General features: G+C 52.2%; 1 protein-coding gene and 3 long non-coding RNA genes across 7 annotated transcripts in view; 2 read left to right on the forward strand and 2 right to left on the reverse strand.

The window, feature by feature from the left end:
* Window positions 1–24,578, forward strand: part of LOC136628986 (zinc finger protein 420-like) — a 457,969-nt gene that overhangs the window by 192,075 nt on the left and 241,316 nt on the right. The gene's annotated exons all lie outside the window — the stretch shown is intronic.
* Window positions 124–14,289, forward strand: LOC136629079 (uncharacterized). Of its 2 annotated transcripts, none has more exons than XR_010792904.1 (3): window positions 124–376; window positions 1,645–1,790; window positions 14,003–14,289. It is a non-coding gene; the product is annotated as an uncharacterized lncRNA (long non-coding RNA). The 2 variants fall into 2 exon arrangements; XR_010792903.1 differs by lacking the exon at window positions 14,003–14,289 and adding an exon at window positions 3,264–3,548.
* Window positions 7,241–10,110, reverse strand: LOC136629078 (uncharacterized). Its single transcript, XR_010792902.1, has 4 exons — window positions 9,868–10,110; window positions 7,901–8,046; window positions 7,571–7,669; window positions 7,241–7,482 (listed from the first exon to the last, which is right to left on the reverse strand). It is a non-coding gene; the product is annotated as an uncharacterized lncRNA (long non-coding RNA).
* LOC136629080 (uncharacterized) lies at window positions 16,885–19,511 on the reverse strand. Of its 3 annotated transcripts, none has more exons than XR_010792906.1 (3): window positions 18,915–19,511; window positions 18,353–18,526; window positions 16,885–17,336 (listed from the first exon to the last, which is right to left on the reverse strand). It is a non-coding gene; the product is annotated as an uncharacterized lncRNA (long non-coding RNA). The 3 variants fall into 3 exon arrangements; XR_010792905.1 differs by having other exon boundaries at window positions 16,885–17,341; XR_010792907.1 differs by lacking the exon at window positions 16,885–17,336 and adding an exon at window positions 17,487–17,547.

The following is a 24,578-nucleotide window of genomic DNA, read 5'->3' on the forward strand; positions in this document are numbered from 1 at the left end:
AAGGGTTACAGCTGGTAATTTCAGGCAGAGACTCTCATCATCCACCAGGGGGCGCCGGCTCCTTCATGAGGATCTATCATACGGCCTGCTGATGGCAGAAGGTCTCACAGCCCTCCTGTAGTTTACACTGCGGTTATTCCTGCTGCCGATTCCAGCCAATGAGGTGGCTGGAATCGGCACCATGTGACCTCCCATTGTGCACGAGCAGTACAGTTCAGCTGCCGTGCACGATGAGAGCTGTGCCCGCGCCTCACGTGACCGGTGACGTCACCGGTACTTGAATTTGCCCGCGAATTCCGAGCCTACAGAGGAAGCTGATGGTTGGAGCCTTTTATACTACTTTCAACGTGGGAGAGGAAGATTTCTGCGCTGTGTGGTGAGTACCTACCTGAGATTAATGTGCTGTGCTGCTACGTGTGGTGAGTACCTACCTGAGATTAATGCGCTGTGTGCTGAGTACCTACCTGAGATTTATGCGCTGTGTGCTGAGTACCTACCTGAGATTTATGCGCTGTGTGCTGAGTACCTACCTGAGATTTATGCGCTGTGTGCTGAGTACCTACCTGAGATTTATGCGCTGTGTGCTGAGTACCTACCTGAGATTTATGCGCTGTGTGCTGAGTACCTACCTGAGATTTATGCGCTGTGTGCTGAGTACCTACCTGAGATTTATGCGCTGTGTGCTGAGTACCTACCTGAGATTTATGCGCTGTGTGCTGAGTACCTACCTGAGATTTATGCGCTGTGTGCTGAGTACCTACCTGAGATTTATGCGCTGTGTGCTGAGTACCTACCTGAGATTTATGCGCTGTGTGCTGAGTACCTACCTGAGATTTATGCGCTGTGTGCTGAGTACCTACCTGAGATTTATGCGCTGTGTGCTGAGTACCTACCTGAGATTTATGCGCTGTGTGCTGAGTACCTACCTGAGATTTATGCGCTGTGTGCTGAGTACCTACCTGAGATTTATGCGCTGTGTGCTGAGTACCTACCTGAGATTTATGCGCTGTGTGCTGAGTACCTACCTGAGATTTATGCGCTGTGTGCTGAGTACCTACCTGAGATTTATGCGCTGTGTGCTGAGTACCTACCTGAGATTTATGCGCTGTGTGCTGAGTACCTACCTGAGATTTATGCGCTGTGTGCTGAGTACCTACCTGAGATTTATGCGCTGTGTGCTGAGTACCTACCTGAGATTTATGCGCTGTGTGCTGAGTACCTACCTGAGATTTATGCGCTGTGTGCTGAGTACCTACCTGAGATTTATGCGCTGTGTGCTGAGTACCTACCTGAGATTTATGCGCTGTGTGCTGAGTACCTACCTGAGATTTATGCGCTGTGTGCTGAGTACCTACCTGAGATTTATGCGCTGTGTGCTGAGTACCTACCTGAGATTTATGCGCTGTGTGCTGAGTACCTACCTGAGATTTATGCGCTGTGTGCTGAGTACCTACCTGAGATTTATGCGCTACGTGTTGAGTACCTACCTGAGATTTATGCGCTACGTGTGGCGAGTACCTACCTGAGATTAATGCGCTGTGCGCTACGTGTGGCGGGTACCTACCTGAGATTAATTCGCTGTGCGCTACGTCTGGTGAGTACGTCACCTGAAATTTGCGCGACGCAACCTGTCTTTTTTTGCAGATTTGTGCGCTACGTGTGGAGACGCGGCCACCCGAGATTTGTGCGCTTTTTTTTGCAAACTTACGTGTGGAGATGATCCTGACGTTTGGACGCGTTTTGAGAAGAATTTCGCTTCGCTTGCACACAAGCTGACATAACTCGTCGAGGTAAGCTGCTGCATCTGCTAAAATTTTCATTGCGTGCATCTGCTCATACGTGCTTATTTTGCGCATATTTGCAGGTTTTCGCTTGCGTGTGTGTGTGTACGCACGCACGCGTGTGTGTGTGTACGCACGCACGCGTGTGTGTGTGTACGCACGCACGCGTGTGTGTGTGTACGCACGCACGCGTGTGTGTGTGTACGCACGCACGCGTGTGTGTGTGTACGCACGCACGCGTGTGTGTGTACGCACGCACGCGTGTGTGTGTACGCACGCACGCGTGTGTGTGTGTACGCACGCACGCGTGTGTGTGTGTACGCACGCACGCGTGTGTGTGTGTACGCACGCGTGTGTGTGTGTGTACGCACGCACGCCTGTGTGTGTGTACGCACGCACGCCTGTGTGTGTGTACGCACGCACGCCTGTGTGTGTGTACGCACGCACGCCTGTGTGTGTACGCACGCACGCCTGTGTGTGTGTACGCACGCCTGTGTGTGTGTACGCACGCACGCCTGTGTGTGTGTACGCACGCACGCCTGTGTGTGTGTACGCACGCGCGCCTGTGTGTGTGTACGCACGCGCGCCTGTGTGTGTGTGTGTACGCTCGCGCGCCTGTGTGTGTGTACGCTCGCGCGCCTGTGTGTGTGTACGCACGCGCGCCTGTGTGTGTGTACGCACGCGCGCCTGTGTGTGTGTACGCACGCGCGCCTGTGTGTGTGTACGCACGCGCGCCTGTGTGTGTGTACGCACGCGCGCCTGTGTGTGTGTACGCACGCGCGCCTGTGTGTGTGTACGCACGCGCGCCTGTGTGTGTGTACGCACGCGCGCCTGTGTGTGTGTACGCACGCGCGCCTGTGTGTGTGTGTGTACGCACGCGCGCGTGTGTGTGTGTGTGTGTGTGTGTACGCACGCGCGCGTGTGTGTGTGTACGCACGCGCGCGTGTGTGTGTACGCACGCGCGCGTGTGTGTGTGTACGCACGCGCGCGTGTGTGTGTGTGTACGCACGCGCGCGTGTGTGTGTGTGTACGCACGCGCGCGTGTGTGTGTGTACGCACGCGCGCGTGTGTGTGTGTGTACGCACGCGCGCGTGTGTGTGTGCACGCACGCACGCGTGTGTGTGTACGCACGCACGCACGCGTGTGTGTGTACGCACGCACGCACGCGTGTGTGTGTGTACGCACGCACGCACGCGTGTGTGTGTGTGTACGCACGCACGCACGTGTGTGTGTGTGTACGCACGCACGCACGCGTGTGTGTACGCACGCGTGTGTGTGTGTGTGTGTACGCACGCACGCACGCGTGTGTGTGTGTGTGTACGCACGCACGCGTGTGTGTGTGTACGTGTATATATAATATATGATTCTTCTGACCAGGTTGGGGGAGTAGTGGTCAATGTAAGTGGGTGGAGCGGATCTAGGGATCAGTAATACTGGTGGGATGTGACTGTTAACCTGCTGATTTTTCGTTATTTCCTACAGATCTGACGTCCTTGAGAACGGGAAGGCTGGCAGACAGTGAAGAGACCCTCGACGTTCAGCAATCTTGAAACCCTTCGTTTTATGGACTGCTTTTTTGCCGGTGACTCACCTTTTTTTTTTTTTTTTAATAAGCTTTTTGGAGTATCCTGAAAAACTGCGCAATATTTTACACCGATTGAGTAAACAGAAAAGATCCCCAAACACAGCGGCCTTTGGTTCATCAGGGAATGACACTTGGTGTAAAATCCAAATTTTTAATAAATAATAAAACGTGATTTGAATTTGTTTTACCTTATTTATGTTTTCAGGCTCCTGATTACCCACGCTGTAAAGCCGGCTGCGACGAGCTCCGCCATGGAATTCCGGGGCGGAGCCCATCACGGCAGCCCCAAGAGACCCCAATACTTACCTCTGGTTCCGGAGTCCCGCATGACGCCTCAGTGCGCATGGGTAATAGAGCGTGAGACGCACCGCAGCGGCATGTGACGCGGCTGGTGGTAGGCGTAGAGGCTGCAATGGAAGCCGTCCGCGCGTATACCCGCGGCATTTTACGGTGCGGAATTCCGCTGTGAAATTACGCACCGTAAGCATTGAGCTATTAGGTTGAATACCGTGTTTCCCCGATAGTAAGACACCCCCCGATTGTAAGACGTATCGGGGGTTTCAGGGGGGTCGGCCAATGTAAGCCGTACCCCGAAAGTAAGACATATGTCTTACTTTCGGGGAAACACGGGGGTATTGCCGCCTCCCTCTCATCTACGGTAGCTGCGCGCCGCCCCCCCCTCCATACGTCACCGCGTCTGCCGCCTTTGGCCTCATGTCCACGGGGAAAATCAGGCCCGCTACGGATTCTCCATGTAGAATCTGCAGCGGGTCCCTCCTGCCCCGCGGACATGAGCGCTGAAAATAGGAATAAATCAGAATGAACTTACCTCTCACACGCTCCGGATACTTCCTTCGCTGCGGCGTCATCTTCTCTCGTCGCGGCCGGATCTTCTTTCTTCGGCTCGGCGGATGTGCATGATGACGTCGGTGACGTGCCCCGCACATGCGCCGGGCCGAAGCAAAATGATCCGGCCGCGACTGAGAGAAGATGGCGCTGCGGCGAAGAGAAGAACCGGAGCGTGTGAGTACAATTTGATTTTTGTGTCCCGGGAGACCCACATGAAAATGGAGCATGGTCCAGATTTTTTCATGCTCCATTTTCCAATAAAGACATACCCCGAAAGTAAGACATAGTGGGGCTTTTGGGGATAAAAAGAAAGTAAGACACTGTCTTACTTTCGGGGAAACACGGTAGATCCGTCTGTGGGAAGGAGCCTTAAGGCCTCATGTCCACTAGCAAAATGGAATTGCGGTTTCCGCAGCGGATTTGCCCCTAGGGAATCATTGGCCATCCCGTCCATTAAACTGATTTTTGCACCCGCGGATGGAATTTTAATAGAATTGCGTTTTTCATGCGTGGGAGAAAAAACCGCGGCATGCTCCATTTTACCGCGGATCGGCCACATTGCTATCACATTGACAGCAATGTGTGCGGATATCTGCATGAAAATTATACAATTGAAAGCTGATTCTACGCGGATTGTATTTTTCCAGTGGACATGAGGCCTAAGGCCACCTGCAGACGGCCGTGTCGCATCCAGCTGCTCGCAACGGGACCCGACCTGAGCGCCTGCAGAGAGCAGTGCGGAACTCGCCCGCTCCCGCAGCTCTGACTCATGTGCCAGCAGACGCCACATGCGCAGAGCCGGCAGCCAGCGAGTGGCGTTTCTGTACGGGGCTCTGCGAACCCCGCACAGAATTAGAGCATGGCGCGGTTTGTTTTCTGCGCGTGATTTCGCGTAGACAAACCACGGCCTTCTGCATAGGATTGCGTATTGTAATGCAATCCTATGCAGGCGTGTACAGCCCGAAATGTACGGTGCTGCGTCTGGCATAGACTGAAGTGGCAGCGGTGCGCACTCGTCATCAGCTGATTGGCAGGGATTCTGGGAGGCAGATCACCACTTCACTGCGCATAGATCATCAGTACTGGAGTCCCAGGGAACCCTTTTAACCCCTTGCCACCGCAGCACGTGAATGTATGTATATGTTAGGAAGCAGCTTTCTGGAATGGACTTGCATCTACATCCTACAGATCTGAGCCCACACCATCTACTGCTGAAGACTGTTGCTAATGACAGTTGGCCTCCCGCAGCCACAGAGGGGATGGGTGAGACAACAGATTCCCGCTGTTAACCCTTTCCAGTCCAATGTCGGGCCTGCCCCGACATCATAATTTCCCTCCAATGTCGGGGCAGGCCCGACACTGCAGTGCAGGAGTGGATCTGCAACCGATCGTCAGGCACATCGGGTGCAGATGCACTCCTGCACTGGTCCTCATCGAAGACCCCCGAGGAGAAGGCAGAAAGGGATTTTAATCCTTTCTGCCTTCTCCTTTACACATTACTTAGCGCTATGTAATGCATAGATTCTGACCGGCGATCATGTGACCGCCGGTGTTACCTGACCCCAGCAGTCACATGATCGCCGAACCGGGAGGCAGAAGGAGAGTACTGAAGACGCCGGACAGGTAAGCAGGTCCCTCCCTGCACCCTCCTGAACTCTGTCAGCTCAGGAGGGTGCAGGGAAAGTGTATTTTTTCTCACCCATTCTCCCCAGAACCAATTTATTTGGAGCTGGGGAGAATGGGTGAGAAAAAATAAGTGGATTGGAAAGGGTTAATGCTTTGCATGCAACGATTGCTCTTATTTCATTAGGTTTTTGTATGTAATCAGATATACTTCAGTCTAAGCCGACCTGAGTATAAGCCAAGGTACCAACTTTTACCCCAAAAACCTGGGGTCAATTATTGACTTGAGTATAAGGCAAGGGGTAATATTAGGTACCTCGGCTAGCACTGGGATCGGCTATACTCGAGTATGCATTGTGGCTGCTGCTACAGGCCAAGTGGGCAGTATTGTCCGGGTCTCCTGGACTCATGGTTAGTGTAGGGAATAGCGGTATAACCAGGAGCTTAGAAGTTCGCCCGCTAGCTTCACGTTTTGTCTAAAATGTCAAGTAATACCTGTTCTTTATAATCAGCCTATCTGTTAGTAGTGGTTGCATTTTTGGCTTCTGTATGCAGTGTTTTCTATCTCTGTGTATTCTGTTCCGTCTGTTATATGCCATGCGTGTGTCCTGTTCTGTGGCTCCTAGGATCAGCTATGGCCCAGTTCCGAAGACCGCTGGGCCGCCCTCTTATTTGGGGATGTATATGCTTAGGTTGGGCCACTGTCGACACCCCCCTCTTTAGCACAGGGTTAGTTGCATGGATTCCATGTGAATCTCCTGTGTGCATGTATACTACTAGACTACTACTCCTTTGGTCACGATGGTGTTGGCAGTCTGCTAAATCTGCCCACACGATCATAACAGTCTGTTCAGAAAGCCACATAGTACTGATTACATTTTGGGTCCCATTTGTGCATACTAACATAACATTAGGGCCACAATGGGTACATTTCTGAAAACAATACAAACAGGGGTATCCATTTTGGGGTGTCAGTGCACATGAAAATGATGATTTTTGGTGGAAAAAAATTTAGAATAGCACATTAGCCGAAATAAAGCCTTATAATTTTTTTTATCATAATTCCATTAATTCCTGAAAATGTGGGATCTAAATACTCCTCACACCACTCAGTGAACACAAAGGGGTGTACTTTGTAAAATAGGGCCATTTTAGGGGGTATGTATTCTGACACCCACGAGCCTTTGCAATCTTGGCTCGGTGGAGGAAAAAGGATTTAGCAAAATGAGGAAAAATGAGGTTCAACTTGAATGTCTCCAAAATGGTTCCAAACAAAGGATGTTTTTGCAAATGTGCGTCTAGAATAAAGTGAACAGATGGAAATATATGTTGGCAAGGATTTGTAGAGTATGCTTGCCCATATGAGATATAACATTTGCAAATGTTAAAAAATTACAATGTCTTCAAAACTGTCAATATTAATTTTAATTAATATACACAACTTCTAACTGCCCATTTTTACCACTTAAACGAAGTACAACAAGGCACAGAAAAAACAATGTAAGAATCACTTCGATTTGCAAACATGCCCATCTTGAAAGCGTCCTACTGAGCCAACATCTAGGACCGTCAGTCTCTCTGCTGCTTCAACAATGATTGTGAGCAAACGCAGTGTGGTAATCTTGAAATTACTTATCAGCTCACCTGTAAAGAAGAAGGAAAAAAGTTTGCAAGAAAATAAATAAAAGCTTAGTCTATCCAAAAATACCCCAAAAAAAAAAAGGTGAGTCACCGGCAAAAAGCAGTCCATAAAACGAAGGGTTTCAAGATTGCTGAACGTCGAGGGTCTCTTCACTGTCCGCCAGCCTTCCCATTCTCAAGGACGTCAGATCTGCAGGAAATAACGAAAAATCAGCAGGTTAACAGTCACATCACACCAGTATTACTGATCCCTAGATCCGCTCCACCCACTTACATTGACCACTACTCCCCCAACCTGGTCAGAAGAATCATATATTATATATACACGTACACACACACACGAAAACCTGCAAATATGCGCAAAATAAGCACGTATGAGCAGATGCACGCAATGAAAATTTTAGCAGATGCAGCAGCTTACCTCGACGAGTTATGTCAGCTTGTGTGCAAGCGAAGCGAAATTCTTCTCAAAACGCGTCCAAACGTCAGGATCATCTCCACACGTAAGTTTGCAAAAAAAAGCGCACAAATCTCGGGTGGCCGCGTCTCCACACGTAGCGCACAAATCTGCAAAAAAAGACAGGTTGCGTCAGGTGGCGTCGCGCAAATCTCATGTGACGTACTCACCACACGTAGCGCACAGCGCATTAATCTCAGGTAGGTACTCATCACATGTAGCACACAGCGCATTAATCTCAGGTAGGTACTCACCACACGTAGCACACAGCGCATTAATCTCAGGTAGGTACTCACCACACGTAGCACACAGCGCATTAATCTCAGGTAGGTACTCACCACACAGCGCATTAATCTCAGGTAGGTACTCATCACACAGCGCATTAATCTCAGGTAGGTACTCATCACACAGCGCATTAATCTCAGGTAGGTACTCACCACACAGCGCATTAATCTCAGGTAGGTACTCACCACACAGCGCATTAATCTCAGGTAGGTACACAGCGCATTAATCTCAGGTAGGTACTCACCACACAGCGCATTAATCTCAGGTAGGTACTCAGCACACAGCGCATTAATCTCAGGTAGGTACTCACCACACATAGCAGCACAGCGCCTAAATCTCAGGTAGGTACTCACCACACGTAGCGCACAGCGCATAAATCTCAGGTAGGTACTCACCACACAGCGCATTAATCTCAGGTAGGTACTCACCACACAGCGCATTAATCTCAGGTAGGTACTCACCACACATAGCAGCACAGCGCATTAATCTCAGGTAGGTACTCACCACACATAGCAGCACAGCGCCTAAATCTCAGGTAGGTACTCAGCACACAGCGCCTAAATCTCAGGTAGGTACTCAGCACACAGCGCCTAAATCTCAGGTAGGTACTCAGCACACAGCGCCTAAATCTCAGGTAGGTACTCAGCACACAGCGCCTAAATCTCAGGTAGGTACTCAGCACACAGCGCCTAAATCTCAGGTAGGTACTCAGCACACAGCGCCTAAATCTCAGGTAGGTACTCAGCACACAGCGCCTAAATCTCAGGTAGGTACTCAGCACACAGCGCCTAAATCTCAGGTAGGTACTCAGCACACAGCGCCTAAATCTCAGGTAGGTACTCAGCACACAGCGCATAAATCTCAGGTAGGTACTCAGCACACAGCGCATAAATCTCAGGTAGGTACTCAGCACACAGCGCATAAATCTCAGGTAGGTACTCAGCACACAGCGCATAAATCTCAGGTAGGTACTCAGCACACAGCGCATAAATCTCAGGTAGGTACTCAGCACACAGCGCATAAATCTCAGGTAGGTACTCAGCACACAGCGCATAAATCTCAGGTAGGTACTCAGCACACAGCGCATAAATCTCAGGTAGGTACTCAGCACACAGCGCATAAATCTCAGGTAGGTACTCAGCACACAGCGCATAAATCTCAGGTAGGTACTCAGCACACAGCGCATAAATCTCAGGTAGGTACTCAGCACACAGCGCATAAATCTCAGGTAGGTACTCAGCACACAGCGCATAAATCTCAGGTAGGTACTCAGCACACAGCGCATAAATCTCAGGTAGGTACTCAGCACACAGCGCATAAATCTCAGGTAGGTACTCAGCACACAGCGCATAAATCTCAGGTAGGTACTCAGCACACAGCGCATAAATCTCAGGTAGGTACTCAGCACACAGCGCATAAATCTCAGGTAGGTACTCAGCACACAGCGCATAAATCTCAGGTAGGTACTCAGCACACAGCGCATAAATCTCAGGTAGGTACTCAGCACACAGCGCATAAATCTCAGGTAGGTACTCAGCACACAGCGCATAAATCTCAGGTAGGTACTCAGCACACAGCGCATTAATCTCAGGTAGGTACTCACCACACGTAGCAGCACAGCACATTAATCTCAGGTAGGTACTCACCACACAGCGCAGAAATCTTCCTCTCCCACGTTGAAAGTAGTATAAAAGGCTCCAACCATCAGCTTCCTCTGTAGGCTCGGAATTCGCGGGCAAATTCAAGTACCGGTGACGTCACCGGTCACGTGAGGCGCGGGCACAGCTCTCATCGTGCACGGCAGCTGAACTGTACTGCTCGTGCACAATGGGAGGTCACATGGTGCCGATTCCAGCCACCTCATTGGCTGGAATCGGCAGCAGGAATAACCGCAGTGTAAACTACTAATATGCCACCGGGGTGCATATTAACACATTCTGCCGCAGTTCTACAGCGCGGCCGATTCAGCCAATCAGCTGGCTGGAATCGGCATCACGTGACTCAGCGGCGTGCCCGAGCATTGCCGTGCACGATGAGCTGTGCCCGCGCGTCACGTGGGCTGTGACGTCACCGAGCCTTGCATTTGCCCGCGGATTTTGAACAGTATCGATCTACGGAGGAAGCAAGCTGATGGTTGGAGCCTTTTCCCCAATTTACAAGATGGGAGAGTAAGATTTGTGCTCTACGTGTGGTGAGTACCCACCTGAGATTTGTGCGCTGTGCGCTACGTGTGGAGACGCGGTCACCTGAGATTTGTGCGCCGTGCGCTACGCTGTGCGCTACGTGTGGAGACGCGGTCACCTGAGATTTGTGCGCCGTGCGCTACGCTGTGCGCTACGTGTGGAGACGCGGTCACCTGAGATTTGTGCGCCGTGCGCTACGCTGTGCGCTACGTGTGGAGACGCGGTCACCTGAGATTAATGCGCCGTGCGCTACGTGTGGAGACGCGGTCACCTGAGATTTGTGCGCCGTGCGCTACGTGTGGAGACGCGGTTACCTGAGATTAATGCGCCGTGCGCTACGTGTGGAGACGCGGTCACCTGAGATTTGTGCGCCGTGCGCTACGTGTGGAGACGCGGTCACCTGAGATTTGTGCGCCGTGCGCTACGCTGTGCGCTACGCTGTGCGCTACGTGTGGAGACGCGGTCACCTGAGATTTGTGCGCCGTGCGCTACGCTGTGCTCTACGTGTGGAGACGCGGTCACCTGAGAATTGTGCGCCGTGCGCTACGCTGTGCGCTACGTGTGGAGACGCGGTCACCTGAGATTAATGCGCCGTGCGCTACGTGTGGAGACGCGGTCACCTGAGATTTGTGCGCCGTGCGCTACGTGTGGAGACGCGGTCACCTGAGATTTGTGCGCTGTGCGCTACGTGTGGAGACGCGGTCACCTGAGATTTGTGCGCCGTGCGCTACGCTGTGCGCTACGTGTGGAGACGCGGTCACCTGAGATTTGTGCGCTGTGCGCTACGTGTGGAGACGCGGTCACCTGAGATTTGTGCGCTACGCTGTGCGCTACGTGTGGAGACGCGGTCACCTGAGATTTGTGCGCTACGTGTGGAGACGCGGTCACCTGAGATTTGTGCGCTGTGCGCTACGTGTGGAGACGCGGTCACCTGAGATTTGTGCGCTGTGCGCTACGTGTGGAGACAACACCCAAGATTTGTGCCCTACGTGTAGTGAGTACGTCACCTGAGATTTGCGCGACGCCACCTGGCGCAACCTGTCTTTTTTTGCAGATTTGTGCGCCTTATTGCAAAATTACGTGTGGAGAGGATCCTGATGTTTGGATGCGTTTCGAGAAGAATTTCGCTTCGCTCGGACACCATCTGACATCACTCAGCGAGGTAAGCTGCTGCATCTGCCCAAATTTTCATCGCTTGCATCTGCTCATATGCGCATATTTGGCGCATATTTGCAGGTTTTCGCTTGCATCTGCTGATATGCGCATACTTGGCGCATATTTGCAGGTTTTCGCTTGCATCTGCTGACATGCGCATATTTGCAGGTTTTCGCTTGCATCTGCTGATATGCGCATACTTGGCGCATATTTGCAGGTTTTCGCTTGCATCTGCTGATATGCGCATATTTGGCGCATATTTGCAGGTTTTCGCTTGCATCTGCTGATATGCGCATACTTGGCGCATATTTGCAGGTTTTCGCTTGCATCTGCTGACATGCGCATATTTGGCGCATATTTGCAGGTTTTCGCTTGCATCTGCTGATATGCGCATACTTGGCGCATATTTGCAGGTTTTCGCTTGCATCTGCTGATATGCGCATATTTGGCGCATATTTGCAGGTTTTCGCTTGCATCTGCTGATATGCGCATACTTGGCGCATATTTGCAGGTTTTCGCTTGCATCTGCTGACATGCGCATATTTGGCGCATATTTGCAGGTTTTCGCTTGCATCTGCTGATATGCGCATACTTGGCGCATATTTGCAGGTTTTCGCTTGCATCTGCTGACATGCGCATATTTGGCGCATATTTGCAGGTTTTCGCTTGCATCTGCTGATATGCGCATACTTGGCGCATATTTGCAGGTTTTCGCTTGCATCTGCTGATATGCGCATATTTGGCGCATATTTGCAGGTTTTCTCCTGCATCACCTGATATGTGCATATTTGCAGGTTTTTGCTTGCATGTGGTGATATGCTCTCCGTTTTCCACAGGACGACTCGTGTGGAGAGTAACCTGACATTTGGCTGCGTTTTGTACAACGTACGGAACCGGAGATTGGCGTTTTAGGTGCTGATCTCACATTTGCCCCCCGCCTTTTGGAGAGGACGACTCTTCTGGAGAGGAATTTCGCTTCGCTAGGACACCACCTGACGTCACTCGGCGAGGTAAGCTGCTGCATCTGCCAAATTTTTCATTGCTTGCATCTGCTCATATGTACATGCATGCCTGTGTGCGTGCGTGCAGGCCTGCCTGTGTGCGTGCGTGCAGGCCTGCCTGTGTGCGTGCGTGCAGGCCTGCCTGTGTGCGTGCGTGCAGGCCTGCCTGTGTGCGTGCGTGCAGGCCTGCCTGTGTGCGTGCGTGCAGGCATGCCTGTGTGCGTGCGTGCAGGCATGCCTGTGTGCGTGCGTGCATGCCTGCGTGCGTGCATGCCTGCGTGCGTGCAGGCCTGCCTGTGTGCGTGCGTGCAGGCCTGCCTGTGTGCGTGCGTGCGTGCCTGTGTGCGTGCGTGCGTGCCTGTGTGCGTGCGTGCGTGCCTGTGTGCGTGCGTGCCTGTATGCGTGCGTGCGTGCCTGTATGCGTGCGTGCATGCGTGCGTGTATGCGTGCCTGTATGCGTGCATGCCTGCCTGTATGCGTGCATGCCTGCCTGTATGCGTGCATGCATGCCTGTATGCGTGCATGCATGCATGCCTGTATGCGTACGTGCGTGCCTGTGTGCGTGCGTGCGTGCGTGCCTGTATGCGTACGTGCGTGCCTGTGTGCGTGCCTGTATGCGTACGTGCGTGCGTGCCTGTATGCGTACGTGCCTGTATGCGTACGTGCGTGCTTGCCTGTATGCGTACGTGCGTGCGTGTATGCGTGCGTGCCTGTGTGCGTGCCTGTATGCGTATATGCCTGTATGCGTGCCTGTATGCGTACATGCGTGCGCGTGCCTGTATGCGTACATGCGTGCGCGTGCCTGTATGCGTACATGCGTGCGCGTGCCTGTATGCGTACATGCGTGCGCGTGCCTGTATGCGTACATGCGTGCGCGTGCCTGTATGCGTACATGCGTGCGCGTGCCTGTATGCGTACGTGCCTGTATGCGTATATGAATGTGTGCCTGTACGCGTACGTGCGTGCCTGTACGCGTACGTGCGTGCCTGTACGCGTACGTGCGTGTGTGCGTGCGTGCCTGTACGCGTACGTGCGTGTCTGTATACGTGCGTGCGTGCCTGTATGCGTACATGCCTGTATGCGTGCCTGTACGCGTACGTGCGTGCGTGTATACGTGCGTGCACGCGTGTATACGTGCATGCGTGTGTGCGTGCATACGTGCGTGCACGCATGCGTGCCTGTGTGTGTATACGTGCATGCGTGCCTGTGTGTGTATACGTGCGTGCGTGCATGCGTGTGTATACGTGCGTGCGTGCATGCCTGTGTGTATACGTGCGTGCGTGCCTGTGTGTATACATGCGTGCATGCCTGTATGTATGTCTAATTCTTCTGTCCAGGTTGGGGGAGTAGTGGTCATTGTAAGTGGGTTGAGCGGATCTAGGGATCAGTAATACTGGTGGGATGTAACTGTTAACCTGCTGATTTCTCGTCATTTCCTGCAGATCTGACGTCCTTGAGAACGGGAAGGCTGGCGGACAGTGAAGAGACCCTCGACGTTCAGCAATCTTGAAACCCTTCTTTTTATGAACTGTTTTTTTCCCAGTGACTCCCTTTTTTTTGATACGCTTTTTCTTTAAAAGAATTATGACGGAGGATCCTGAAAAACTGCGCAATATTTTACTGCGATGCAGTAAACAGAAAAGACCCATGAACACAGCCGCCTTTTGTCTATATCACGGAATGAACCTTGGTGTAACATCCACACTAGCAATAAATTATAAAATCCGAATTGGGTTGAGTCTGTCGTGTTTTCACTATATGTTGCAGTTGGCGGTGTGCCCTGTCCTGCTCCTGATGCAGTTGGCGGTGTGCCCTGTCCTGCTCCTGATGCAGTTGGCGGTGTGCCCTGTGCTGCTCCTGATGCAGTTGGCGGTGTGCCCTGTCCTGCTCCTGATGCAGTTGGCGGTGTGCCCTGTCCTGCTCCTGATGCAGTTGGCGGTGTGCCCTGTCCTGCTCCTGATGCAGTTGGCGGTGTGCCCTGTCCTGCTCCTGATGCAGTTGGCGGTGTGCCCTGTCCTGCTCCTGATGCAGTTGGCGGTGCGCCCTGTCCTGCTCCAGTTGGCGGTGCGCCCTGTCCTGCTCCAGTTGGCGGTGCGCCCTGTCCTGCTCCAGTTGGCGGTGTGCCCTGTCCTGCTCCAGTTGGCAGTGTGCCCTGTCCTGCTCCTGATGCAGTTGGCGGTGTGCCCTGTCCTGCTCCTGATGCAGTTGGCGGTGTGCCCTGTCCTGCTCCTGATGCAGTTGGCGGTGTGCCCTGTCCTGCTCCTGATGCAGTTGGCGGTGTCTGTTATGTGGCATGTGTATGACTCCTGTTCTTTGGTGTGGCTCCTCGGATCTGCTAGGGCCCAGTTCTTAAGATCGCTGGGCCGTCCTCTTACTCGGCTGATGTCCCCGCTTAGGTAGGGTCACTGTCATCCTCCCTGTAGCACAGGCTTGGTTGCCTGGATTCTGTGTGACTCTCCTGTGTTCCCTGTGTGCGTGTATACTACTAGACTACCACTCCTTTAGTCACGATCGTGTGGGCCCTCTGCTTTATCTGCTCACACAATTGTAACAGTCTCTTCAGAAAGCCACTGACTACTCCTTTCTTTTTGGGCCCAGTGGTGCATACAGACATAACATTAGGGCCACACTGTGTATACTTGTGAACACGAGACAAAACAGGGGTGTCCATTTCGGAGGTTCAATCCTCCTTTTGATGTGCAATATAGAAAAAAAAAAGGTCTTGAAAAGGACAGGTTTTCTAAAAATTAAATATTATTTGGTCTCCTAAATTGCATTAATTCCTAAAAATAAATGTGGGGTCAAAATACCCCTGACCCTCTCAGAGAATACATTAAGGGGTGCAGTTTTTAAAATGTGGTAATTTGTAAGTATCTATCATTATGACTAAGGATGAGCGAGTATACTCGCTAAGGCACTACTCGTTCGAGTAATGCGCCTTAAACGAGTATCTCCCCGCTCGTCCTTAAAGATTCGGGGCCGCCGCGGGGGAGAGCCGGGAGGAACAGAGGGGAGATCTCTCTCTCCCCTGCGACTCACCTGTCAGCCGCAGCGGTCCCCGAATCTTTATGGACGAGCAGGGAGATACTCGTTTAAGGCACATTACTTGAACGAGTAGTGCCTTAGCGAGTATACTCGCTCATCCTTAATTATGACACCTAGCAGGATTGGTGTAGGAAAACTAAGGGCTCATGTCCACGGGCAAAATAAGAATTAAAATCTGCAGCGGATTTTAAGCCTAGGGTCACACGGGGCGGATTGCCGTCGGAAATCTCGCGGTTTAGCCGCAGCAAAAACCGCGAGATCTCCGCCGGCAGAGCCGCTGCGGTTTAAGCCGCGGCGGCTTTGAAGCGGTCCGGCCGCTTGCTCTTCCGTTGCGGCCGGCGCTCCCATAGAGGAGAGCGCGGCCGCAGCGGAATGAAAAAAAGAATGAGCATGCTGCTTCTTTTAAAACCGCGGCTGCGGCCGCCGCAGCCTCGGTTTCAACCGGATTTACCGCAGCGGATTAGCCGTCCCGTGTGGACGAGATTTCTGAGAAACCTCGTCCACATGGCTGGCTAATCCCGGGCTTAGCGGCCGCGGGCGGTTTTGCCGCGGGCGGATCTGCTGCGGCAAAACCGCGGCAAATCCGCCCTGTAAAAGTGATTTAAAAAAAAAAGGAGCATGAAAAAATCTGGACCATGCTCCATTTTCGTGCGAGTCTCCCGCGGGGACGGCTCCCGCGGGCTTCTATTGAAGCCTATGGAAGGCGTCCGGATCCGCGGGACACAAAAATCAGATTTTACTCACACGCTCCGGTTCTTCTCTTCGCCGCGGCGCCATCTTCTCTCAGTCGCGGCCGGATCATTTTGCTTCGGCCCGGCGCATGCGCGGGGCACGTCACCAACGTCATCATGCACATCCGCCGAGCCGAAGAAAGAAGATCCGGCCGCGACGAGAGAAGATGACGCCGCAGCGAATGAAGTATCTGGAGCGTGTGAGAGGTAAGTTAATTCTGATTTATTCTTATTTTCAGCGCTCATGTCCGCGGGGCAGGAGGGACCCGCTGCAGATTCTCCATGGAGAATCCGGAGCGGGCCTGATTTTCCCCGTGGACATGAGGCCTAAGTGTTCCTCTAAATTCTGAAAAGTAATGTTAAATTTGTACGTCTCCTAAATGGAAAAAATAAATTTACCAAAGTTTTAAACCGTGCATCCAGAATAAAGTGAACAGATGGAAATCTATATGTTCGCAGAGATTTGTACAGTATGTTGGCACTTATTTTATATATGACATTTGACAATGCGAAAAAATGAAAATTCAAAATTGTGCAAAGTAGCAATTTTAATAAATATACACAACTTTTAACAGTCCTTTTTTACTACCTAACAGAAGTACAACAAGGGGAAGAAAACCATGTCACAGTCACTTGGATATGCAAAACCTTTACGGACTTATGATGTGTCAAGTGACACATGTAAAGTTCCAAATTTTCGGTCTGTCACAAAGGCGCAAACAGCCTGGTTCTCTAAGGGGATAAATAGCTTAGTGTATGAACTGTGAACCGACTAACGAGGGACAGTGAGCAGCATCACATGCAACCTGACAATCTTCATCGTACTGCTCCATCAGATCCTGATGATGGATTTCCATAGCAGGTGATGGGCCATTTCCAGCTTTTAAGCGTCCCCCGGAGCCAACATCTGGGAACTTCTGGCTCTCTGGTGATTCAACTCTGCGGTTGCGAGCACCGGAAACGGTTACCACAGTGCAAGATTCTGACCAAAACGTATCAGCTGACCTATAACGAGGAAGAGAAAAAAAATTAACCCTGCCTGCAATTGGCTTAATTCCGTGGGTTTTCATAGTTATTGCACTGTCCCTGCTTTTCTTCACTCCTACTTTAATAGATAAAGATATCTTATTTGGACAATTGGTATGTTTCTCCGAAGGTTTGTTCAGTTAGTGCAGATTAGGTGCAGTATTGGGATGGAACCTGTACGTGTGCTAAAAAAAGGAATTAAATGCTCAAATCTAATGGAATGTCTTTTTCGGCCAATAAGACGAATTTAACACAGCAAATGTGTGTGTGAGAGAGAGGGGGTGGCTGAGTAAGTGGGTGAGCATACATGCATGTGAGCATACAGGCATGTACGCGTACAGGCACGCGTACAGGCACGCATACAGGCACGCATACAGGCACGCATACAGGCACGCATACAGGCACGCATACAGGCACGCATACAGGCACGCATACACGCACGCATACAGGCACGCATACACGCACGCATACAGGCACGCACGCACGCATACAGGCACGCACGCACGCATACAGGCACGCACGCACGCATACAGGCACGCACGCACGCATACAGGCACGCACGCACGCATACAGACGCACGCATACAGGCGCACGCATACAGGCGCACGCATACAGGCGCACGCACGCATACAGGCACACGCACGCACGCATACAGGCGCACGCACGCATACAGGCACGCACGCACGCACGCACACAGGCACGCACGTACGCAGGCACGCACGCACGTACGCACACAGGCACGCACGCACGTACGCATACAGGCACGCACGCACGTACGCATACAGGCACGCACGCACGTACGCATACAGGCACGCACGCACGTACGCATACAGGCACGCACGCACGTACGCATACAGGCACGCATACAGGCATGTACGCATACAGGCATGCATGCATGTACCCATACAGGCATGCACGCACGCATACAGGCATGCATGTACATATGAGCAGATGCAAGCAATGAAAAATTTGGCAGATGCAGCAGCTTACCTCGCCGAGTGACGTCAGGTGGTGTCCTAGCGAAGCGAAATTCCTCTCCAGAAGAGTCGTCCTCTCCAAAAGGCGGGGGGCAAATGTGAGATCAGCACCTAAAACGCCAATCTCCGGTTCCGTACGTTGTACAAAACGCAGCCAAATGTCAGGTTACTCTCCACACGAGTCGTCCTGTGGAAAACGGAGAGCATATCACCACATGCAAGCAAAAACCTGCAAATATGCACATATCAGGTGATGCAGGAGAAAACCTGCAAATATGCGCCAAATATGCGCATATCAGCAGATGCAAGCGAAAACCTGCAAATATGCGCCAAGTATGCGCATATCAGCAGATGCAAGCGAAAACCTGCAAATATGCGCCAAATATGCGCATGTCAGCAGATGCAAGCGAAAACCTGCAAATATGCGCCAAGTATGCGCATATCAGCAGATGCAAGCGAAAACCTGCAAATATGCGCCAAATATGCGCATATCAGCAGATGCAAGCGAAAACCTGCAAATATGCGCATATGAGCAGATGCACGCGATGAAAATTTGGGCAGATGCAGCAGCTTACCTCGCTGATGTCAGATGGTGTCCGAGCGAAGCGAAATTCTTCTCGAAACGCATCCAAACATCAGGATCCTCTCCACACGTAATTTTGCAATAAGGCGCACAAATCTGCAAAAAAAGACAGGTTGCGCCAGGTGGCGTCGCGCAAATCTCAGGTGACGTACTCACTACACGTAGGGCACAAATCTTGGGTGTTGTCTCCACACGTAGCGCACAGCGCACAAATCTCAGGTGACCGCGTCTCCACACGTAGCGCACAAATCTCAGGTGACCGCGTCTCCACACGTAGCGCACAGCGTAGCGCACAAATCTCAGGTGACCGCGTCTCCACACGTAGCGCACGGCGCACAAATCTCAGGTGACGTACTCACTACACGTAGGGCACAAATCTTGGGTGTTGTCTCCACACGTAGTGCACAGCGCACAAATCTCAGGTGACCGCGTCTCCACACGTAGCGCACAAATCTCAGGTGACCGCGTCTCCACACGTAGCGCACAAATCTCAGGTGACGTACTCACTACACGTAGGGCACAAATCTTGGGTGTTGTCTCCACACGTAGTGCACAGCGCACAAATCTCAGGTGACCGCGTCTCCACACGTAGCGCACAGCGTAGCGCACAGCGCAGCGCACAGCGCAGAAATCTCAGGTGACCGCGTCTCCACACGTAGCGCACGGCGCACAAATCTCAGGTGACCGCGTCTCCACACGTAGCGCACAGCGTACAAATCTCAGGTGACCGCGTCTCCACACGTAGCGCACGGCGCACAAATCTCAGGTGACCGCGTCTCATCACGTAGCGCACAGCGTAGCGCACGGCGCACAAATCTCAGGTGACCGCGTCTCCACACGTAGCGCACGGCGCATTAATCTCAGGTGACCGCATCTCCACACGTGGCGCACAAATCTCAGGTGACCGCGTCTCCACACGTAGCGCACAGCGCACAAATCTCAGGTGGGTACTCACCACACGTAGCGCACAGCGTAGCGCACAAATCTCAGGTGACCGCGTCTCCACACGTAGCGCACAGCGTAGCGCACAAATCTCAGGTGGGTACTCACCACACGTAGAGCACAAATCTTACTCTCCTATCTTGTAAATTGGGGAAAAGGCTCCAACCATCTGCTTGCTTCCTCCGTAGATCGATACTGTTCAAAATCCGCGGGCAAATGCAAGGCTCGGTGACGTCACAGCCCACGTGACGCGCGGGCACAGCTCATCGTGCACGGCAATGCTCGGGCACGCCGCTGAGTCACGTGATGCCGATTCCAGCCAGCTGATTGGCTGAATCGGCCGCGCTGTAGAACTGCGGCAGAATGTGTTAATATGCCACCGGGGTAGATGCCGGAATGGAGGGGCTCCTAGGAGGTCTGAGGACAGGAAGTCACATGGTCTGAGGTCACATGACTGGGAGGGGCGGGGCTTACTAATGCAGGTTTGGGGAGAGGGATGATGAGGAGGCTGCTGGGAGGGCTGTGACTGGCATTGCACCTTCTATGATCCCGCTGCACACAGTCGGTTTGCAGTGTATAGAATGTACAGGTTATCCACAGGCCGCGCTGATATTAATGTGTTCCTTCACATTGCTATTATTTGTACGCCCGTCCACGGCCGCTACAGAATCTACTCCGCCACGGGGGAGCGCTGTAAGGTGTCCGCAATGATCTCATTGATAGGCTCACCCCGGCACGAGCGGAGAATCACTGACTATCCTGTGGAAGGCGTGTCGTGCCAGCCTCGTGGGCGATGTACGCTGCGGATCTCACTGCCATCTTGGCCCGGACAGGCAGCCTTATTTTGTGTTCATTTGCCAGAGGTCTCCATAGACGTCTATCGGGTTCACAACCGAATGTGTCACACTACGCCATTTTGCTACCAAAAGAGCAAACCCGGGCTTATTAACCCTTTAAATCAAGGTGTGTCCTGCATGGAGGTGATCATGTCCCCCGGCGCCTCGTGCTGGATCCTGCATGGAGGTGATCATGTCCCCCGACACATCACGCCGGATCCTGCATGGAGGTGATCATGTCCCCCGACGCATCGTGCTGGATCCTGCATGGAGGTGAACATGTCCCCCGGCGCCTCGTGCCCGATCCTGCATGGAGGTGAACATGTCCCCCGGCGCCTCGTGCCGGATCCTGCATGGAGGTGAACATGTCCCCCGGTGCATCGTGCCGGATCCTGCATGGAGGTGAACATGTCCCCCGGCGCATCGTGCCGGATCCTGCATGGAGGTGATCATGTCCCCCGGCGCCTCGTGCCGGATCCTGCATGGAGGTGATCATGTCCCCCGGTGCATCGTGCCGGATCCTGCATGGAGGTGATCATGTCCCCCGACACATCACGCCGGATCCTGCATGGAGGTGATCATGTCCCCCGACACATCACGCCGGATCCTGCATGGAGGTGATCATGTCCCCCGACACATCACGCCGGATCCTGCATGGAGGTGATCATGTCCCCCGATGCATCACGCCGGATCCTGCATGGAGGTGATCATGTCCCCCGATGCATCGTGCTGGATCCGGCATGGAGGTGATCATGTCCCCCGGCGCATCGTACCGGATCCTGCATGGAGGTGATCATGTCCCCCGATGCATCGTGCTGGATCCGGCATGGAGGTGATCATGTCCCCCGGCGCATCGTGCCCGATCCTGCATGGAGGTGATCATGTCCCCCATGCATCGTGCCGGATCCTGCATGGAGGTGATCATGTCCCCCGGCGCATCGTGCCGGATCCTGCATGGAGGTGATCATGTCCCCCGATGCATCGTGCTGGATCCGGCATGGAGGTGATCATGTCCCCCGGCGCATCGTGCCGGATCCTGCATGGAGGTGATCATGTCCCCCGATGCATCGTGCCGGATCCTGCATGGAGGTGATCATGTCCCCCGATGCATCGTGCCGGATCCTGCATGGAGGTGATCATGTCCCCCGACGCATCACGCCGGATCCTGCATGGAGGTGATCATGTCCCCCGACACATCACGCCGGATCCTGCATGGAGGTGATCATGTCCCCCGACACATCACGCCGGATCCTGCATGGAGGTGATCATGTCCCCCGACACATCACGCCGGATCCTGCATGGAGGTGATCATGTCCCCCGACACATCACGCCGGATCCTGCATGGAGGTGATCATGTCCCCCGACACATCACGCCGGATCCTGCATGGAGGTGATCATGTCCCCCGATGCATCGTGCCGGATCCTGCATGGAGGTGATCATGTCCCCCGATGCATCGTGCTGGATCCGGCATGGAGGTGAACATGTCCCCCGGCGCATCGTGCCGGATCCTGCATGGAGGTGATCATGTCTCCCGACACATCACGCCGGATCCTGCATGGAGGTGATCATGTCTCCCGGCGCATCGTGCCGGATCCTGCATGGAGGTGATCATTTCTCCCGGTGCATCGGGCCTGATCCGGCAGCTCCAACATTATCAGTGTTCAGCTTTGAGGTCAGAGACGAATAATGAAAAATGACCAGAATTACAGGCGCATGTGTGATGGAGCCGCACAGCTGACCACTGTGTCCCTGACCAGTAGAGTCTAGCTTCCTCTATATAAGAATGCTAGTGGGCCAAAGGACCCGATAATGTATCTTCACTCCACCCCCATGACGCTGGGCAGAGGGATGCTATAGACACGGCTCACTACATCATGGCGCGGTCACGTGTCCAGCGTCATGACGTGGTTGCTAGGTAACGCTAGCCGCGCTTCTGGCATCAGAGTACTCCGATACCTTCCCAGTAAAGATCGGCTGAACACTGCAGGGATAAGATGACCGGGTAATACCGTGTGCGGCCATAGAAGTGAAATCTATAGCTGTTTTGAAACGGCTTATGGGTCCGATCTCCCGCAGCATTACAATAAAGGGGCTAATTAGTGATAAACAACCCCCAGGTAGGGGGAGGATCCGGATGCTGTATTACTATTGGCTACTGGGAGTTTGACCCCTTTACATGGGCGGGAGCTCAGGGAACATAAATTCCTGACTTGAACACGGCATGAACTATTAGCCACCAGCCTACCATTCGGGCTGGTGTTGCTGCCTTTTGTTGTTTTGGTTCCTGTCTGGGATTTTTTGGGGGTGTGAATGCTGTTCTGAACTATCATCAGCTACACTATATCGATCCCTTTCCTATACTAAAAAAGATTTTTTGAAAAAGCTTCTAACAGTGCCTTATTACATCGGTTATGTAGTTACGCTGTGGTACGTGGGTTCCTGATGAAACAGTCTATTCACGGTATAAACGCGCTGAACCCTGAATTCGATGCTCTACCACTAAGGATCCCTGAATCCAATATTGTATTTGTAAATTTGTAATTGTTCCCAAGAATAGGTCCTGGGTTGGTGTATACCCGAGAGACCTGCACTCTGTAGCTGGACGGTCTGCCTGGAACAGATCTTTTCATTATTGAGTTTGATCCATATAGAAATGTTGGATCGCAGGAACTATAGGTGGAGGGTACAAGCCGGTTCCCCATCTAGCTAGAGGACTTATTCGGGTCCGGAGACTATTTGTTGGAACACTGACATAATATTCCTCCTCTTTAAGGGGTTACATATCTGGTCCCCTACATCGAAGCCCCAGTGATATTAAGGTGTTTTGGAAAATTATATACCTTCTGGTATTTTTTTATGTATGTGTGTGTTACAGGTCAGGCTTGTACAAAGTCTTATTTATTAAAGGTTATGTTTTAAGAGTAGACAAGAATCCTCACAGTGAAGAATACTTATGTACACCTACCCTGTTTCCCTGAAAATAAGACATAGCATGAAATTAAGACATAGCATGATTTTCCAGAATTTGAGGATGAAAAATGATTTTTCAGGCTTTTTGAGGATGCTTGAAATATAAGCCCTACTCCCAAATTAAGCCCTGCTAACAGTTAATTAAAAAGGTCTATTTAAATAGTGTCCAGGCAGCTATACATGTAAAAAAGTTAAACCTTTTTGAACAAAAATTAATATAAGACACTGTCTTATTTTCGGGGAAACACTGTAGTTGATTTTGCTGCCTCAGTGAATTTACTATTGTAGCAGGTACCAGTGAATGCGGAAAATAAATGTGATACCTTAAAAAACGCGAGCTGTAATGGATTAATAGATTAAGGCCTCCTTCCCACGAACAGATTTACGCCGCGTAAATCCGCGGCAAAAATCCGCTGCGCTGCCCCATGCTATTAGGTTCTATTGAACCTAATAGCACAATGCACACGATGCGTAATTCCACCGCGGAATTACGCACCGTGAAATCTCCCGTTCTCACCTGCAGCATGCTCTATTTGCCGCGGGTGTACGCGCTGACGGCTTCCATTGCAGTCAATGGAAGCCGTCCGTTCACGCTATCTTCCGCTGGTTGCAGCGGAAGATAGCGTGAACGGACGGCTAGATAGAGTTGAAAAAACGCTTCCCCGCCTACCGCCGCGCGTCACATGACGCGGCCGGCACGTCATGTGACGCGGTGGGCGTGTCACATGACGCGACGGCGGTGGGCGGGGAAGCGTCTTCACGCTATCTTCCGCTGGTAAGTATGGGGTCTCTGGGGGGCGCCGTGACGGGCTTCACCGCGGAATATTACGCGGCGGAGCCCTTCACGCTCGTGGGAAGGAGGCCTAAACATATTAGTCCCACTGGGTTTAAATGAAAGTCTTGAAAA

This window comes from Eleutherodactylus coqui, chromosome 5 (assembly GCF_035609145.1).
Source record: "Eleutherodactylus coqui strain aEleCoq1 chromosome 5, aEleCoq1.hap1, whole genome shotgun sequence".
Taxonomy (NCBI): domain Eukaryota; kingdom Metazoa; phylum Chordata; class Amphibia; order Anura; family Eleutherodactylidae; genus Eleutherodactylus; species Eleutherodactylus coqui.